We start from the raw sequence: 17,966 nt of genomic DNA on the forward strand, positions 1-17,966 counted from the left end.
GTTCTATTTACTGTGTTGGAGCATCCCTTGTGTGCTTATTTTGTTTAATGGAAGGATTCTGAGAATTATTAACTTAATTTATTGCTTGAAGTGGTATTGTACATTAGTTAGAAATGAGGCTTAATACACAGACCATAACGTGTGTTGGGTATATCTGATAGAGACTTCTAGTTGCAGATTCCTTACCTTTTGAATTCCCCCAGGCGACAGACTGGATCTGGAAACTTTTTCTTCTAACAGTACCTCTGCGCACCATCAGGTGGCGTTGGTTGACTCCGTGGGCATCAGTGGTGTCTTGTTCGCCGTGATGATGTCGTAGTCGTATATAGGCACCACCCCGGCGCGCTGACGTCAGTTCTTTTCTTTCTGTGCCAGCCTATGCACAAATCCTGATAGGAGCTACCTCAGTCACTTTTTGACTACAACAACATTTTTGACTAACGATTTTGGCGAGGTTGTGGATGCGTCGAAGGATGTCCCACAAGACTGGTTTTAAGCTCAGCGACTCCTATCACCGAATGATGTTGATGACGGATTTGCAACTCATTGAGACAAACCCACCTTCAAGCCTTGGTTCCTAAGATACAGAATCCCCAACTATAAACAAAATAATACATCAAGCAAACAGTTTAAAATACATGTACAAATTTCTAATATCAAAAACAATATTTCTGAAATTTTTATTCAACAATTAATATGTTCATTAATTTATCTGTTAGATTGAAGTGTATAATACAAAAAGTCCTATACCTCCTGGGACACAAAGCACAAATAAAAATAAAAAAACACAATCACACCAACTCAATCATACAATGTAAAATGCAACCAGAACAAAACATGAATATCGGTAGCACTTAAAAGATAAACATAAGATACTCTCCCCATAGGACTACCTAGTCCCAATAAATTAATCCAGCTGAATTGTAATTCTTCAAAAATCGCAGCTTCAATGTCCAAAAAAGGTTTCTTACATTATTTTTAGGAAGTCCTTTATTTCTATTATAATTCTTTTATTTGAGAGAAATTTCTTGTTTATTGATGAAAATATACTCCATTGGCCATGATTCCCAAAAAGAGTGATGGAAGGGAGAAACAAATCCAGTGCAGCGTCTTTGTCCTAGGCAGAAGGGCTGACGCACGTTTCGGTGATAAGTGGCCACAAAGGGTCACTCACCTTCTTCAGGGCACATATCATTCATATGTATACAGCCATCCCAGGAGAGGCTGTACTAATTTTAAACTATATTCCTGCAATATAAAATGATTATATGTAACTGTTGGCTTGAAAAAAGATAGAAAAAATAAGACAAACTGAGAAGAAGAAGAAAAAAAGAACGTAAAAGAAAAACAAGGAAAGAAAGAAATGTGAAAGGACTGTAAGAAATAGTATCAATTGCCATTGGTGGTTGTAATGTTCATGCAGAAAAAGTCTACACTGTGAAAGTATATTCACAGAATATGTGTACATGCACAAAATCATGCATGATTAGTTGTTTGGTGTCCTCTCTTGTCAAAATTCTTGTATCTCCTAGGACATCCCATCAAAGAGAGTTAGATAGTGACTTGAACTTATAGATAACCCCAGTGAATAAGTCCACACAAAGGAGAAACAAACTTAAGTGCTCCTAGCTAACTCCCTTGGAGTGACTCACTACTTGTCAAAAAAAGAAATGCATTATATGAATTTCTTACTATTGAGAGGAGGACTCGTAGAGCTCCAACAACCCTCTAACGATAGAAAGTTCCTTCCTCAGACCTTCTTGTCTGTCAAGAATCCTTATATAAGAGTAAAGAAACATGAAACGGAGAACACATCAAGAGGAATCAGTAACCCAAGGCGTGATATAAACTAACAATACTTTTTGCTGGTGCCACATAATACTATTCTACAGATCCTGCAATGTCTTTACCTATTAGATCCTGGCAGATGATGTCGGCAACTTCTCCGATACCCGTCCTCTCAGACCTTTTTCTAAGTAGCATGCATTAAAGGTGAAACGGAGAGTTCTGCGTACAATTCAGCAGCAGGAAGACGCCAGAAATGCAAACGCTTCCGATATAAAGCGAGACGGTGGAACAATAGACAACGGATAAAGTAACAATGACTCTCCGCTCCCACTGTAAGTAAGGAAAAATGTTTTTTCAACATTTTCAAAGTCCAGAAACTGGATTTAATGATAGAGTTTACATGAGACTTGAAAGAAAGACAGTTGTCAAAAATGACACCCAATTTTTTAGTGACGGCAATAGGGGCAGGGGGCTCTCCACACTCTGGTGGTCACCAGCATGAGTTCCACAGCTCCTTGCCAGAGTCAAAACACAAAAGTTCGGTTTTGTCACCATTCAACTTTAGCCAATTTAGGCCCATCCACCTATTGACTTCTCGCATACAGCTATTAAAGCGGTCTGCCACTTGCTCCCAGTTCTTAGAGACTGGGATGATCAATTAAGTGTCATCAGCATAGGAGGTAGGCATAAAACCAAACGAGCGAATTGGTCTGGCTAAAGGTGCAACATACAGATTGAATAATGTAGGGCTAAGTGAAGAGCCCTGTGGGACACCACATGGCAAATAATATGCTGGTGCCCTAAAGTCTCCACAACTCACCGTAATAGATCTGTCTCTAAAAAAAGATTCCAGAATCTTCAATGCAGTGTCTCTAATCTCTGCTTGATGGAGACGAGATTATATGATCTGAGGCGAGCTAGTGACAAATGCAGCAGATAGGTCCAATAGGACTAATATGGCTCCTTGGTGGTGATAAGCGCTGATTCAGTACTATGTTCCTTCCTAAAGCCATGTTGGGAGGAATCTAATCCTCCTGAAGTATGTAGAAAATTAGCTAGTTCATTTAATTAATTTAATTTCAGCTAATTTGTCTGTGCAACTAGTGAAAGTTGGGTCTTGTACACAGTCTCCACCTCCTGAGACCCCAATCAACAGCTCCCCATGATGGCTGTAAAGTCTCCACAAAAAGCCTGTACAGCAGAGCCCTGGCTCAGAATTTTCACTGACATGCCCTAAGTCTAGGGCTACACTGCGATCACCATCGCTGAAGGCAACCACCCCTCTTGCGCTCTCTCCAGCTGCTACTTCTCCTCTGGGCGACGTGTCCCTGCAACTAAATCCCCAAGGAGATCCAGCACACCCCTGAGGAATAGATTGAGGTCCAGAACAAGAAGGACCAGATCCTGGAGGTCTCACCGATCCCAGTCACGGTAACGTAGACATAGGTCTCCCACCTGGTCTACCAACTCTAGGTCTTCAGTGAGCGACTACTCACCCACACGAACACACTCCACCGGCAAGAGTATTCTCAATAGATGACTTAACCACATTCCTGGACATGTTGGGTAGGGGCGCAGCCAAGCTGAACATTGACATCCCAGCGCCCACAACAACGTTGTTGGTCATCCTTGACTTTGCACCACAATGCAGCTTCTGATGGATACAACTACCTGTGGATTCCTCACCTCATGAATACTCCCATGGCGCCAGCATTTGACGGAAATCTTCTTACTAGTCTCTGCACGTCGACGAGGACGTCACTCTAGCCCACGCGACGCCGTCTGACGTCATACAGGCAATAAGAAGTCCTCGCCGACGTGCCGATGACAGTTCCCTTTTTTCCGTGCATTCGAAACGGTTATCTTCGAGGGAGTTACTGTTACCTTCGTGGTTACAGTGTATTGTCTGCTGCGTAGTCTTCTCTGCGGTAACAATGTCTCAGAGGAAGTCGGGTTTCAAGCCCTGTCGAGAGTGTGGGGGCAAGATGTCAGTTACAGATCCTCACTCCGACTGTCTATGGTGTTTGAGCTCCGACCACGACGTCTCGACTTGCGATTCATGTCAACACATGAATCCGAAGGCCCTCAAAGAGCGCGAGGCCAAGTTATTCATGGCAAAGTCAAAGAAGAAGGAGAAACATCATAAGAAGTCTTCTTCGCCAAGGTCTCACCGGCGTCATCGAGACTCCCGGCGCCGTAGAGACTCACGACGTCACTCCAGCAAGGAGTCTCATTCGAGGTCACCTTCGGCTCGGCGTCGGAGGACTTGGGAGGTCAGCCCCACGGTCACGCCGCATCCATCGACGCCGTTGCCCTCTCCGGCGTCACCGACTTCACCTGGTCAGGCGTCAGTGATTGAGGTGGTGCAGCCTCTTGTGTTTTCTCCGGCGTCGCAGACGTCGAGGCCGGCGTCGGGGTCGCCTTCGATCCAGGCACCCCAGTATCCGGCTTTTCCCACTCCTGGAGCCGATAGTACCGCGTTTCTTAATGCGATGTATACCATCTTTCAGCAGATGGCTCCAGGAGCTGCTCCGGCTGGTCCTTCGGGGCCCTTGGCCTTTTCGTTGGGTGATCCTGCGCCTCTTCGGCCGGCACCCTTTATGCCCTTTCTCCCTTTTGGGAATGTGGGCTCGGCGCCGGTGCCGGCGTCGGTGGCCGCTCCGGTGGCTTCGGATGTTTCGGCCCCGGAGGTTGCCCCTCCGTCGAAGTCAGGATTTTGCCCTGTGACTCCGGTTGGTCCATCGGCTCCAAGACCTCGTCCTCCGGCTCCTGCCTCGGCGCCGAAGCTGCCTGTGGCGCCGGACGCGGCGTCAGATGCTTCTGGAGATCGGCGCCGTTCTTCGACGTCGGCGGAGGCCATGTCGACTCCGCGTATCGAGGAGAGACTTCATTCGAGGAGGCGTGCTCTCCGTCTTTTAGAAGAGCAAGAGTACCAGCGAGTCCTAGAGGAGGGAGAGATTGAGGACTCTGGAGACGGACTGCATGGTCTGGATACAGCCAGTGGGCTGGACACTTCCCCTGAGTGGGACCTTTCATCTCCAGGGGAATATACGGAGGAGGCTGCTTCCTTTCATGCTGTGGTGAGGAAGGCAGCGAGCTTTTTGGACCTGCCTTTGCCGGTGGCAGAGGCAAAGCAGAATTTGCTGACAGAGGTATTGCATCCGGCCTCTGCTGCAGCTGAGCCTCTCTTGCCATTTAATGAGGCTTTGCTGGATCCGGTGTTGGAGGTGTGGAAGAAGCCGGTGTCTTCCTCGGCCGTTCATAGGGCTGTGGCCAGGAGGTATCGAGCTGCACCATCTGACCCTGGCTTTCTCTCTAGACACCCTACGCCGGAGAGCTTGGTGGTGCAAGCCTCCTGTTCCTCAAAGTCAGCGCCTGGTTCCTTCCCGACGGTGCCTGGAGACAGAGACTCCAAGAAACTGGATGCGCAGTCCAAGAAAATATTTTCGTCATGCAGTTTGGCGTTGAAGGCCACCAACGCCACGTGCATTCTGGGGAGGTACATCCATGCGCTGATGGATGATATTTCGTCTTCATTCACGGAGCTTCCCCAGGGTCTTTTGGATGTGGTCTCGGACGCCCAGGCTGCCGCGACCCAGATTATCCAGTCTGGGCTGGACACGACCGACTCGGTGGCCAGGGCGATGGGCACGGCTGTGGTGGCAAGAAGACAGGCCTGGCTCCGAAACTCAGGGTTCTCTGCGGATGTGCAGTCGACCCTGCTGGACCTCCCGTTTGATGGGGACAGACTGTTTGGAGCCAAGGCAGATTCGGCCTTGGAACGATTTAAGGAGAGCAGAGCCACAGCCAAATCGTTAGGACTGCAAGCTCCTTCTTCCTCTGCCTCTTCTAGAATTTTCAGGAGGTTTCGGGGATTTGGGCGTGGCTCTTATTCCTCTTCCTTTCGGGGGAGGTTCCAGCAACCCGCCTCTTCCCTCCCCTATAGGTCATTTAGAGGGAGGGGGAGGGGTGGGGTCCGTACCAGAGGAGCCTCTCAACAGCACTCTGCCTCTTCCTCGTCCTCTGGAGGGGTGCAGCAGGGGAAGCAGCCTTAGGCTTCCACCGTTTCCCACTCACTCCTCTCCTGTAGGGGGAAGATTACAGCGTTTTCTCCACAAGTGGAGGTCTATCACAACGGACACTTGGGTTCTCGGCATTGTGGGAAAAGGCTACGCCCTTCCCTTTCGGGAGTTCCCGCCCCTCATCCCGCCCCGCCCATCTTATTGTTCAGAAGAACACCTCCTGTTGCTAGAACAGGAGGTTCAAGTCCTCCTTTCAAAGGGCGCGGTAGAGTTGGTCCCAGAGCAGGAAAAGGGTCGAGGTTGTTACTCAAGATACTTCCTGATTCCCAAAAAGGATGGTCAGTTGAGACCAATCCTGGATCTGAGGATCTTGAATTGGTTCCTCAAACAGGAAAAGTTCAAGATGCTGACCCTAGCACAGGTGCTTTTGGCGTTGAACAAGGAAGATTGGATGGTGTCTGTCGACTTGCAGGATGCTTACTTTCATATCCCGATACTCAAGTCGCACAGGAAGTATCTCCGGTTTGTGGTAGGGTCGCAGCACTATCAGTTTGCGGTCCTCCCGTTTGGTCTTACTTCAGCACCTCGAGTCTTCACAAAGGTGATGTCAGTGGTTGCGGCGGAGCTCAGAAGGAAGGGGATAGCAGTATTCCCTTACTTGGACGACTGGTTGATCAAAGCCAAGTCCCCGGAGCTTGTGTCGCATCATCTGCAGTCAACAACCCAGTTGTTGTTCGACCTGGGCTTTTCGGTGAACGTGCCCAAATCTCACCTGGAGCCCTCTCAGCGCCTCCTGTTCATAGGGGCAGTACTGGATACAACATTGAGTCGAGCCTTTCCTCCGCCTCAGCGGATTCAAGATATTCAGGAATTGGTTCCAATGTTTCGAAATGGAGCGGTAGTTCCAGTCCTCAAGGTCCTTCGTCTGCTCGGTCTGTTCGCCTCCTGCATTCTGTTGGTCACGCATGCTCGCTGGCACATGAGGGCTCTTCAGTGGTGCCTCCGAAGGCAGTGGTCTCAACACAAGGGAGATTTAGAAGGTACTGTCAAGATCTCCAGAGATGCTGCTGTGGAATTGAAGTGGTGGATTGCGGGCAACAATCTTTCACAGGGGAAGCCGTTCGCGCAGTCGCCACCAGTGGCCACGGTAATAACGGATGCCTCCACCCTAGGATGGGGAGCTCATCTGGGGGATCTGGAGATCAAAGGGCTTTGGTCTCCAGAGGAACAGGTGTTTCATATCAATCTGTTGGAGTTACGGGCTGTACGTTTGGCTCTCAAGGCCTTCCTCCCATCCCTTCGTGGTCAGTCGGTACAGGTCCTGACGGACAATACTACCACGATGTGGTACATAAACAAACAGGGAGGAGTAGGGTCGTACCTTCTCTGCAGAGAAGCTCTTCGGCTATGGTCCTGGGCAAAGGACCATCAGATTTGCTTGGTGGCAAATCATCTGGCCGGGGTCTTGAATGTACGTGCGGACAGTCTCAGTCGCCAATTCTCGGCAGACCACGAGTGGCGTCTCCATCCAGATCAAGTCTGTTTAATCTTCCAGATGTGGGGGTTTCCTCGGATAGATCTGTTTGCCACTCGGGAGAACGCGCATTGCCCGTTATTCTGCAGCCTCCAGTATCCGATGCAGGGAGCGTTGGGGGACGCGTTTCAGATAACCTGGTGCGACCAGTTGCTTTACGCGTTTCCCCCCATACCCTTGATTCCTCGAGTGTTGAGGAAAATTCGCCAAGACCGGGCCCAAGTCATCTTAATAGCTCCGGATTGGCCAAGGAGGGTATGGTACTCCGACCTTCTCCAACTCTCACTGTGCCCTCCGCTCCGTCTCCCTCTCAGGGCAGACCTCCTCTCGCAGTCGCAGGGGCAGGTTTTACACCCCAACCTCCAGAGTCTGCACCTACATGCTTGGAGATTGAACGGGGCAACCTGAGTTCCTTCTCTCTCCCGCCTGATGTAGTGGATGTTATCTTAGCGGCCAGGCGACACTCCACTAAATCTATCTACGCTAATAGGTGGTCTAAATTTGTTATGTGGTGTGGAGAGAGACAGATTGATCCCTTACATGCTCATCTGTCACATGTTTTGTCTTTTGCACTGTCTCTAGCGCAGAAAGGTTGTGCAGTAGCTACCATTAAGGGTTATTTGTCGGCCTTGTCAGCCTTCATTTGTCTTCCAGACCAACCATCGTTATTTAAATCCCCTATTGTTCTCAGATTCTTGAAAGGTCTTCTGAATCAATATCCTCCAAAACCATTCGTTATGCCTCAATGGGATTTGTCCTTGGTCCTGACTTTCCTTATGGGGTCCCCTTTTGAGCCTATGCATTCTTGCCCCTTAAGGTATTTGGTTATTAAAACAGTATTCCTGGTAGCTATAACATCTGCAAGGAGAGTGAGTGAGTTGCAGGCCTTATCGGTTAAACCCCCTTATATAACGTTTTATGGGGATAAGGTGGTGTTGAGGACCAAGGCTGCTTTCCTTCCGAAGGTTGTTTCACCCTTCCATTTGGCTCAGACAATCACTTTGTCCACGTTTTATCCTCCGCCTCATCCTTCAAAGGAGGAAGAAAGACTACATCGCCTGGACCCAAAAAGGGCGTTGAGCTTCTATATCGACAGAATGAAGGATATCAGGCTGGAGGATCAGCTGTTTGTCGGATACGTGGGCAAGAGGAGAGGAAAGGCAGTCCACAAGAGAACACTCTCCAGGTGGGTTGTTCTTTGCATTAAAATCTGTTACTCTTTGGCAAAGAAGGATCCGCCTGAGGGCATTAGAGCTCACTCCACCAGAGCTAAGTCGGCCTCTTCGGCCTTGGCCAGGGGTGTTCCTGTGGTTGACATCTGCAAGGCCGCAACTTGGTCGTCCCTTCACACTTTTGTGAAACATTACTGTTTGGACTCTGAGGTCAGAAGGGACGGTCATTTTGCACGGTCAGTGCTGCAGGATTTCTTGGTTTGACCATTTAGGCACCCACCGCCGGGCGTGGTACTGCTTTGGGACTCTATTCATGAGGTGAGGAATCCACAGGTAGTTGTATCCATCAGAAGAACGAGTTACTTACCTTCGGTAACGACTTTTCTGGTGGATACATTAGCTACCTGTGGATTCCTCACGGTCCCACCCGCCTCCCCGTTGCCTTTTTGGTCTCTCCAAGCAATCCTTGAGTGTGCTCCTTTTGGTCTTCAAAGTTGCAATACATTTTGCATGTATGATATTTGTATATATGTGTATATGTATATATAAATCTATATATATATTGGGTATATACATGATTCGTATGTATAAATATATTTATTTGTTTAAAAAAAAAAAAAAGGTTATATTAAATCTACAGCTATTTTATTGCAATGTTGTGTGATTTACAATATTAAGAGATGTTGCTTTGCTCTTTCATTGCATTGGGTTATTATTATTATTCTCATGCACGTAAAAAATGTTGGTACTGTCATCGGCACGTCGGCGAGGACTTCTTATTGCCTGTATGACGTCAGACGGCGTCGCGTGGGCTAGAGTGACGTCCTCGTCGACGTGCAGAGACTAGTAAGAAGATTTCCGTCAAATGCTGGCGCCATGGGAGTATTCATGAGGTGAGGAATCCACAGGTAGCTAATGTATCCACCAGAAAAGTCGTTACCGAAGGTAAGTAACTCGTTCATCGAGACCATTGGTCCCAGGCTTTCTCGAACCAACAGTGGATCTTTTTCTCACTCCGGCCTCCCTGCGAGCGGCTCCATCGCAGATCCTAAAATAATATGAGGTCCCAGACCAAGACCTGTTATTCCTGAAGACTGACCCACATCCAGACTCAGTCGTTATAGCAGCTGCATGAAAAATCCACTGTTGTTGCCTCGTCTTCTGTGCCACTGGATAGGGACAGCAAGTAGATGGACACTTTGGAGAAAAAGATGTGTGGCATATCCACTTCTTTTATGAAGGTGGCTAGCACATCTGCCTTGCTAGTGAGATATGACAGGTCTCCCTGGGACTCTTTCCCAGTTCACAGAAAGATTACCAGAGGAAGACAGGCAGAGCTTCCAAGAGATCCTACATGAAGGGGGCCTGGTCTATAAACATGTTATTAGTTCTGCAGGGGGGATGCATCAGATCTGGCTGCACATGGGTATTCCCACGGAATATATGCCAGAAGGTCCTCCTGCCTTTGCCTCACTGGCCTCAAACCAGAGGTGGATTCTCAACCTTCAGTTCACTGGGAATTCAATCTTTGGCTTGAATACCTGGATGAGTGGGTTCCTTCACTGGTGACAACTGGGTCTTGAATATTCTCCAAAATGGTTACTCACTACGATTCAAGTCTCCTCCTCCCGCTGGTCCACCTACAAAAACATCATGTCCCTCACAAGTCCTCCTACAAAATGAAGTCCTCAGTCTGCTCTGAAAGGAGGCCATTGAGGAGATCCCACGCTCCCAAAGGGGGCTAGGAACATACTCTAGCTTTTTCCTAGTGAGGAATAGGTCCAAACTGAGAATTCAGACTATTCTGGACTTACGACAGCTAAACAAGTTCATATGCAAAGAAAAATTCAGGATACTTGCCCTTCTCCAGCTCTGCCCCCAACTCCAACAGAGGGACTGATGTGTTCCGTCGATCTCCAGGATGCCTATTTCCACATTCCAGTTGCTGCAAAACGCCGGACGTTTTTGCGATTCCAAGTGGCACCCAAACATCAGTACACTACTCTACAGTTCGGCCTCAAATCTGTGTTTGAAAGTACACTCTTTTTGGCATGGTTACCCGACCTTTGTGCCTGCTGTCAATGTGTTTTGACTGTACTCACTGGGATCCTGCTAACCAGAACCCCAGTGACTGTGCTCTCTCCCTCTAAATTGAGTTGCTTAGGACTTTGCACACCCCACAATTGGAATACTGGTCCCCCCATATAAGTCCCTAGTATATGGTACTTAGGCACCCAGTGCATTGGGGCATCAGGAGTTCCCCATGGGCTGCAGCATGTATTGTGCCGCCCATGGGAGCCCATGCAAAATATGGCCGCAGGCCTGCCATTGCAGCCTGTGTGAAAAGGAGCATGCACCCTTTCACTACAGGTCACTGTACCAGGTCACTGTAAGTCACCCCTTTGGTAGGCCCTCCTAGCCCAGAGGGCAGGGTGCAGGTACCTGTGTGTGAGGACACCACTGCATGAGCAGAGGTGCCCCTAAGAACTCCAGCTCCATTACACTGGACTTCATATTGCGGGGGAGACATTTTACCCGGGTACTTGACACAGGTCACTCACTACCTGTGTCCAGCCACATAATGGTACCTCCGAAAATGGATATGTTTGGTATCAAACATGTCCAATTCATACCCCAATACTATTGCCAGTATTGGTTGTATGATTCCATGCACTCTGGGGGCTCCTTGGAGGACCAATAGCATTGCTCATACTAGGCTTCTGGGGTTTTCCAGGGGAGCCCACGCTGCTCCCACCCTTCAGACAGGTTTCTGCACTCCTGCTGCTTGACCAGCTCAGGCAAAGGAAGGCAGAACAAATTATTTCCTGTAGGAGAGGGAGGTAACACCCTCTCCCTTGGAAATAGGTGTTACATGGCTTGGGAGAGGTAGCCTCCCCAAGCCACCGGTATGCTTTGAAGGGCACGTTTGGTGCCCTCCTTGCTTAAACTGGTTTGCAGCAGTCCAGAAACCCCCTGTTCCCTGCTCTGGTGGGAAACTGGACAAAGGAAAGGGGAGTGAACATTCCCCTGTCCATCACCAACCTAGGGTTGGCGCCCAGAGCTCCTCCAGGGGGGCACTTGATTCTGCCATCTTGAATCTAAGGTGGCCAGAGGCCCCTTACAGCCCCCTCCTGATAGATGGTCACCCTGCTAGGTGACCAGTCCCCCTTCCCGGGCTATTTAGGGTCTTCCCCTTGGGTGGGTCCTCAGATTCGACGTGCAAGATTCCAGCAAAGACTCCTCTGCATCGTTTACTTCATCTTCTGGCCACTGGGACTGCAACTGGACCCTCCAGGAACCAACAATGTGCAACTACAGCGATGAATCTCCTTTGCAACATTGTTTCTCTGGCTCCTTCCAGCAACTGCAACATTTCCCTGGCTGTGCATCCTCTGAGGGCGATGAGTCTTCGGGCTGCACAAGAAGTAAGAAGTAATCTCCCTTGGAGTGGAGGAGTCCGCATCTGCAGGCACCAACTGCAATGACGACCGGCTGCGTGGATCTGCTCTCCTCCGGAACTGCATGGATCCTGCATCACAGGTGGTGGTCTGGAGTGGTCCCCTTGGTCCTCTCTACCAGCTTTCCAACTTGGAAGACGGTAAGCCCTTGCTTCTCCTTGCAGGACGGCACCCCTGTGCACCTCGACTCTTGCAGCCACCAAGGCTTGTTTGTTCTTCCTCCAAGGGATCTTCAGGCTCCGTGTAGCCCCGGCCTCCAGCACTCACTCCTGCAAAGCACAGTCTCCTTCCTGCTGTTCCAGTGACATGGGACACTTCAGGTGTGCTGAGTGAGCCTCACTGCAACTCCTGCAACTTGGCTGTCCCCAGCTGAGTCACGGTCTGAATCGGAGTCTGCGATAGAAACTGCAGTCTGCGCCTGTTCCGCACTGAAAATGTCAGTCATCTCTAGCCAATGCACTCTTTCGATCTTGCAGAATCTTTTTGGAACGGAAGGATCAGCACGCCTCGCAGGTTTCTTCCTTGTGATCTGGAGAGATGCAGAGGTTACACACTGAATGTTGGTCAGTGTAGGGGAACTTGGTGTGGCACCATGAGCTTGTGATGCAATAGACCTGAGGCAGGCATTTATTAGATCCAGACACTACAATCTGATCAAATGTAGTATGGAAAATGCGTTCGAAAACGATACCGATGTTTAAAGGATAGATAGAGTTCAGATAGTACCGAACCGAGACCTACCGGAGAGAGAGGGAACACATCAGAACCCCACGGTGGAAAGAAAACAATCTAACAAAGGACTCTATGCCCATGCGCGCTATCACCGAGAGGAGGAGTCACTCGATCTCGTGACTCGAAAAAGCTTAGAAGAAAAACAACTTGTAACACTGCAAGCCCAGCACTAGATTGCGGACTTATCCAAAGCATGTGAATCTGCAGCGCTGCACGCCACAAACAGATGTACACTGGGTAAGCTACATTTTCCTTTTGTAACAATGGGTGGTTCTTTCATGTGTGTAAGTGCTGTGTGACTACAGTGGTATTGCGTAAGCCATGCATGTCTCCTAGAAGTCTTGGCTGCTGATCCACAGCTACCTCTAGAGAGCCCTGGCTTTCTAGACACTGCCTACACCTCACTAATAGGGGATACCTGGACCTGGTGTAAGGTGATAACACCATAGGTTCTCACCACACACCAGGACACCTTCCTACAATCTGCTCCTCACACGTTCTCAAAATGTATGGCTGTAGTGGCAACATCCTTAAGGAGAAAGAGAATATTTGTATACTCTTACTTAGACGACGAGCTCATAAAAAGCTCTGTCCCTTCTCAAACAAAGACATTATCAGATATGCATCAGGCCCTTGCAAATGTTGGTTCTCCAGATCAATTTCACAAAATCCATCCAAATGCCAACAAAAAGCTCCATTACTTGGGTGCAACTCTAGACACAAGGGCCACAAGAGTGTGTCCTTTAGAGGAGAGATTATCCTCAATCACTCTGAAGTGTTACAATCTCCTGCACACTCCACATCCATCTGCCAGACATGTGGGGTCTAATCTGGGACCGGTGGCCTCTTGTATTTTCATTATTCCTGCATGCAATGCTGTACATTAGACCTCTACAACAAAATCTGTAGGCTCAGTGGAGTCAGTTCTCACATCACTCGTACGACAAGATGACTCCTCTCACAAGATGCAAGGTAAATCCTACCATGGTAATCTCAACATCAAAATTCACTAGTAGGAGTCCCCTTTCATCAGTACCCACCTGCACAAACTCATCACAGGTGCCTCCTCCCAGGGGTGGGGTGTTCACTTGGGCCCTCTGCAGACGTAAGGCATCTAGCCCTCAAGTCCTTCTATCCGTCTATACAGACCAGCTACCTCTTGTTCCAAACGGACAACCCGACCACAATACATTACTTAAACAAGCGAGGGACACTCGTTCTCGTCTCCTGTCTGTGGAAGGTCAGGCCAGCTGGAAGTGGCTAATAGCCAGGATTTTGACAGTTTCTGCCATTCACCTGCCAGGATTCCAGAACACTCTGACGGACTCTGTCGCAATTTCTCTGAGATGCACAACTGGATCCTGCATGAAGATGTCAGAGAAAATCTCTTCTGAGAATGAAGACATTCGCAAATCGACCTGTTTGCAGACAAAAACAACAAAAAGTGGCTAACTTTGCATCCAGGTTCTCCTGACCAGGAACAACAGGTGAATGCCCTTTTGATAAATTGGTCCGGGAAATTTCTTTATATGTTTCCCCTAATTATGCTGATTCCAGCAGGGATCAACAAACTGTACAGATCCAGGACCAGAATGGTCCTCATAGCAGTGGAATGGCCTCACCAGTGATGGTTCCCGGATCGCCTTCACTTATCAGAAAGCCCACACAAGAGGTTCCCATGCGGACAGGATCTCCTATTTGAGCTCGACTGGCAGATTTTTCACCCCAGCCTTCCCTCGCTGAGCTTGACAGCATGGCTCCTGAATTCCTCCAGTATGGGCATTTAGGACTCTTGCAGGAATGCATGGACATTCTCAAGGTGTCCAAAAAAAACTTTAGCAGTTACTCCTATGCGTTCAAGTGGAAAGGGTTCTGTGTGTGGTGTGCCCAAAATGATCTTCATCCATTTCTGGGTCCAGGGGGGATGTAGTCTTAAAGTATCTCCTCCATCTAGCAAAATCTGGTTTGCAATTAGTCTCTATTAAGGTGCATCTCACAGAAATGACTGCTTAGGAAAAGTCTCCCACACAGCTTTCTTTCTTTCAAGTGCCTGTGGTAAAGGACTTTTTAGAAGGATTGAAGGTTCTCCCATCTGTATGTTCTCCTATATGCCCTTGGGAGATTAATATGGTCCTCTCGAACCTTCTGGGCCCCCCTTTCAAACCTGTGCACAAAGCATCTTTGCAACACCTCACCTGGAAAACTGCTTTTCTACTTTCGTATCACGTCAGCACTCAGTCAGTTAGATCTAGTTTCTGTGCTAAAGAACCTTTCACAGTGTTTCATGCTAGCGGGGGTGGTCATGAGAACCCATCTTGAGGTGATTTCTGATTTTCACATTAACCATACTATTTCCCTTCCAATGTTCTTTCCTAACCTTTCCACGCCATCAGAAAGAGCTTTATACTTGTTAGATCTCAAAAGAGTCCTAAAATATTAATTCAGTAAGACCAGAGATATCAGACAATCTGAGCACCTATTTGTCAACTATTTCACAATGAGGACTGGCATAGCGTCCTCCAAAAAGCCACCTTTAGATGGATGGTCTCTTGTATAGTTCTCTCCCACAAGTTGTCCAACAAACACTTACCTGTCAGACCTAAAGCCCATCTACAAAGGATAAGACGGCATCAGCTGTTCTTTTAAATGTACCCATTTCCGAAATTTGCAAAGCTACTACATACTTTCACCAGTCATTACTGTCTAAACTCAGACACTCAAGTAGGGCAGGCCATTTAAAGGAATCTGTTTTGCTAATTGTAACAGCTGCTTTTGAACGTTCTGGAATCGTGCACTGGTGTGTGGGTTGGGCTTGTGTAGGAAGTTGGCTCTGTGCACAATATCTCTCACTTCGAGATAGTATTTACAGAGTCCAAGGGTTCTCCTTAGAGGTTGATGGTGGCAAAATTAGATAATACTAATGCTCTATTTTGCGGTAGTGTGGTCGAGCATTAGGCTTATCAGAGAGTAATTTTAAGCATTTGTTGTACACACACAGGCAATAAATGAGAACACACACTCAGACTTAACTCCAGTCCAAGGTCCAGTTAACTTAACTGGGCTTTTTTTTTTATTTAGGTTCTGTGTGGTGTGTCACTATGGATCCATATCCCTTCACAAACCACCTATACTATCCAGTCAAGTTAGGAATGTCCTGACTTGAGTCTGGGTTTTTGGAGCTTCCCAGTCCAGAATACTCTGGATCTTCAATTGGAGTGGCTGAACTTGGCCTCCACCTACAAGGTGTCCCAAGTAAACCACTGTACCCTGCCCCATCTGACATTTAGATGCCTTGATAGAGAGGCCTGCTGCTTGCAGGGCCTGCAAAACCTTCCTCAGGTGGACCAGGTGATCCTGCCAGTTGGAGCTAAAGACAGCAATATCATCTAGATATGCTGCACTAAAGGACTCCGAGCCAGCACACACTTGATTCACCAACCTTTGAAAGGTGACAGGGGCGTTCTTTAAGCCAAAGGGCATAACAGTAAACTGATAATGCCCATCAGGTGTAGAGAATGCTGTCTTTTTTCTTTTGCTCCAGGTGCCATTTTGATTTGCCAGTACCCTGCTGTCAAGTCAAAGGTACTTAAGAATTTGGCTGCACCTAATTTGTCCTTTAACTCATCTGCCCTTGGTATGGGGTGAGCATCTGTCTTGGTGACAGATTTGTGCCCTATTTAGTCCACACAAAACCTCATCTCGCTCTTTCCATCTTTTGTGTGAGGTTTGGGGACCAAGACCACTGGGCTAGCCCAGGTACTGTCAGAGTGCTCTATCACTCCCAACTCCAGCATCTTGTGGACTTCCACCTTGATGCTTTCTTTGACTTGGTCAGACTGTATATTTTATTCTTGACAGGTAAACTGTCTCCTGTGTCCACATCATGGGTACACAGGTGTGTCTGACCAGAGGTCAAGGAAAAGAGCTCAGCAAACTGCTGGAGGACTTGCCTGCAGTCAGCTTGCTGTTGGCCATAGAGGGTGTCTGAGTTGACAACTCCATCTACTGAGCCATCTTTAGGGTCAGTTGAGAGGAGGTCAGGGAGAGGTTCACTCTTTGCTTCCTGATCCTCATCAGTAACCATCAGCATGTTTACATCTGCCCTGTCATGGTAGAGCTTAAGGCGGTTAACATGGATCACCCTCTTGGGTGTCCTGCTAGGGCCCAGTCCACTAAGTAAGTGACTTGGCTCTTTTTATCTAGTCTTTCCATCTGTCTTGAAGTGCCCTGGGAGCCAGAGGCTCTAGAACCCAGACTTTCTGGCCTGGCTGAAACTCAACCATAGCATCCTTTTGGTCATACCACAACTTCTGGAGTTGTTGGCTGGCCTCAAGGTTTTTGCTTGCCTTTTCCATGTACTCTGCCATCCTAGAGTGGAGGCCTAGTACATAGTCCATTACATCTTGTGCATCTTTTTTAGGCTCATGTAGAGGTCTCTCCCAGCCTTCTTTTACAAGTGCCAGTGGTCCCCTTACAGGATGGCCAAAACAGAAGCTCAAAGGGGGAAAACCCTACTCCCTTCCGTTGCACCTCTCTGTAGGTGAAAAGCAAGCATGGCAAGAGGACATCCCATCTCCTTTTGAGTTTTTCAGGGAGCCCTGTGATCATGCCCTTCAGTATCTTGTTAAACCTGTCTACAAGAACATTGGTTTGTAGATGGTATGGTGTGCGGAACTTATAAGTCACCCCACACTGATTCCACATGTGTTTTAGGTAAGCTGAGATGAAGTTGGTACCTCTGTCAGAAACCCCCTCCTTAGGAAATCCCACTCTGGTAAAAATACCTGTGAGTGCTTTAGCTACTGCTGGGGCAGTAGTGGACCTAAGGGGAATTGCCTCAGGGTACCTGGTAGCATGATCCACTACTACCAGAATATATTGATTCCCTGATTCTGTGGGAGGTTCAAGTGGACCCACTATGTCCACTCCAACTCACTCAAAGGGTACCCCACCACTGGAAGTGGAATGAGGTGGTCCTTTGGATGACCACCTGTCTTGCCACAGGGCTTGACAGGTGACACAGGAGGTGCAAGACTCCTTAACCTTCTGGGACATATTGGGCCAGTAGAAATGGTTGACTAATCTCTCCCAAGTCTTGGTTTGTCCCAAATGCCCAGCAAGGGGAATGTCATGGGCTAAGGTCAGAATGAACTCCCTAAATTCCTGAGGCACTACTGCTCTCCTAGTGGCACAAGGTTGGGATCTTTTGCCTCAGTGTAAAGGAGTCCATCTTACCAATAGACCCTGTGGGTGCCACTGA

The 17,966-nt window shown here is 48.2% G+C and overlaps 1 protein-coding gene across 2 annotated transcripts in view; it reads left to right on the top strand.

Moving 5' to 3' along the window:
• The window catches only part of GTF2I (general transcription factor IIi), a 1,115,084-nt gene that overhangs the window by 665,468 nt on the left and 431,650 nt on the right, over positions 1 to 17,966 (top strand). The gene's annotated exons all lie outside the window — the stretch shown is intronic.

This window comes from Pleurodeles waltl, chromosome 3_2 (genome assembly GCF_031143425.1).
Source record: "Pleurodeles waltl isolate 20211129_DDA chromosome 3_2, aPleWal1.hap1.20221129, whole genome shotgun sequence".
NCBI classification, from domain to species: Eukaryota; Metazoa; Chordata; class Amphibia; order Caudata; family Salamandridae; genus Pleurodeles; species Pleurodeles waltl.